Here is a 2552-nt window from a genome sequence, read left to right on the forward strand (position 1 = left end):
ACTGATACAAAGTGGTTTTAATCAACGCATCAAACTGTGCAAAAAGACCGACGTTTCGGGGGAGAACCCCGTTTTCAAGGTGCAGAAGTGACAACAAACAGTGATAAGACTCTTACCTTTATCAGGTAGGAGAAGGCAGAAGCGGGAGCCCGTCACCTGCGTCCGTGGCCGGCGAGTCGCCGGAAGTGATGCTAGCTCTCCTTCCGGTTCTTCCGACCGGCTCACGCAACGTCTGGTTACCAAGGCAACCTGCATGTAAACAAATGTAAAAGTGACTGAAGTGTATACATAGATTAAAAGCAAGGAACATTAAAAAACACAGATAGCGGAGCAACATTGTTACAAACAGCGTAGTAGGCTGTTGGATATAGTCCTGATTAGTAAGCAATATCGCGGGGACAGTGATTGAACGTTAAGGGCTGGGCAAACGTCATGGGGTCATGTTACATTGAAACAAATGCCGTAGAGGCTGGTCCAGCCCTGTGTTGCTGCTCTTATGTTAATGTAGGGTTGGCACTATGTGGCTGGTGGGCAGAAGTTGTTTGCCCAATGAGCCTTAGGGTGGAGGTGCTTTGCGATACGCAATAGTCCCTGGGTATTTTACTGGGCGCTGTAGCAGTAATTAGCGGGTACATGTGTCCTATCTAGAATGCAGCCCGAAGGGAGGGATGCAGGGTGAAGTTGGCCATGGGATGGGGTTAATACACAAAGTCCATTTAGAAGACATTCCAGGGCATCCTTTCATTAAGTCCCCGGGGGACTACCGTGCCCAACTTGAATATCCATCGGGCCTCCATTTGTAACAGTCTGGAATTTCTGTCGCCTCCCCGGCGTTGTGTCGGAACGTGATCGATTATCACGTGTCGCAGGTCACTTAGTTTGTGGTTTTCTTCGGCAAAGTGCCTGGCTACTGGATGCTCAGACACCTTCCCCTTGATTTTATTTAGTAACGCCGCTTTGATTGTAGAACGATGCATCGCGGCTCGATCTTTAAAGGGCCTAGTCGTTTTGCCGACATAGCCCTTTTTGCATGGGCATGTCAGCAAGTAGACTATGTGTGATGTGCTACATGTTACCACATGATGTATCTTGAAGGTGCCTGGTGCTGACGAAATTTGAAAGGTGGAGCCAGTGTCCATGTGCTGACAAGTTGTGCATTTCACACATTTATAACATCCAGGCTTTCTGGTGAGGAACGTGGCCCCAGATTGACTGGGAGTGCTGTTAGTGAACCCGGTAATGTCCGTGTGGACGATCATGTCCTTTATGCTTCTCCCCCTGGTGAAGCAGGTCATCGGCCTTTTGTTTTTGTAACATGTCAGACTTGGATCGGTGCTCACTATAGGCCAGAGGGCCCTTGTAGCTCTTGGTATGACCGGACTTGAGGTGGAATATCTGCTGGTCCAGGCCACCACGTTTTCCTGGGACCTAGACTTGGGTTCCAGCAGTATTTGTCTGGGAATCTGTAACACTTCCGCCTTTTGTCGCTCCAAGGTACCTTTGTCATACCCTCTATTTGCGAACCTGTGGACTACAGTGTTAAGAGCCCCTTCCAGTTTCTGGGGATTGCTGGTAATACGAGCACTGCGGATTAGTTGCGATTTCGCCAATCCCACTTTTAGAGCTTTGGGATGGTGGCTTGAGGCTCTGAGGAGTGTGTTTTTATTAGTAGGTTTGTAGTAGACCTCGGTATGAAGTCCCCCGGCCTCTATGCTCACCAGCACATCCAGATAATTAATGGCTGCGGCCTCCACCTGCGATGTCACTCTGATGGGTGACTCCCTCAAGTTGATAAAGCGGATAAGTTCATCCAAACTGTCTCTGTCGCCCCGCCACAAGATGAAGACGTCGTCTATGTAGCGACAATAAAGCAGTAACCGATCAGCCCATACCGCCTTCGAGAAAAACATCAATTGTTCCTCCTGGAGCATGAATATATTGGCGTACGATGGAGAGACGTTGCTCCCCATCGCACACCCACTCTTTTGAAGGTAATACGACCCATCAAAGAGGAAATAGTTCCTTGTGAGGATTAGTTCCAACAGGTCCAGAAAAAGGTCTGTATCCAGTGCCAGTTCTGTTTCCTTCATAAGGAATGCCCTCATGGCCCGTAGGCCCTCTTCGTGTGGGATTGCCGTATAGAGGCTACATATGTCCATGGTGCACAGTAGTGTACCTGTGCAATCAGTGGTACATTGCTGGATGTATTTCAAAAAGCTCGTCGTGTCTTTAATATGACTCGGATGTTTCTGGATAAGGGGTTGGAGCAGGCCATCGAGGAATGCTGATATCGGATGGTATAAACTGTTCCTGGCTGAAATTATGGGCCTGCCCGGCGGTTTGTCACAGTTCTTATGTATTTTTGGCACCGTAAAGAATACTGGGCAGATTGGAAAGTCTTGTTTGAGAGCTGATGCCAGCTTGTTTGATATGATGTTCTTCCTAACTGCGCCATCCAATACTGCATCAAGCTCCTTTTTATATTTGCTGGTAGGATCCCCTTCTAATTTGCAATATGTCTGGTTGTCGCTCAGTTGTTTAAGGGCTTCGGC

Source organism: Crinia signifera, chromosome 5 (assembly GCF_055691185.1).
Source record: "Crinia signifera chromosome 5, ASM5569118v1, whole genome shotgun sequence".
NCBI lineage: Eukaryota > Metazoa > Chordata > Amphibia > Anura > Myobatrachidae > Crinia > Crinia signifera.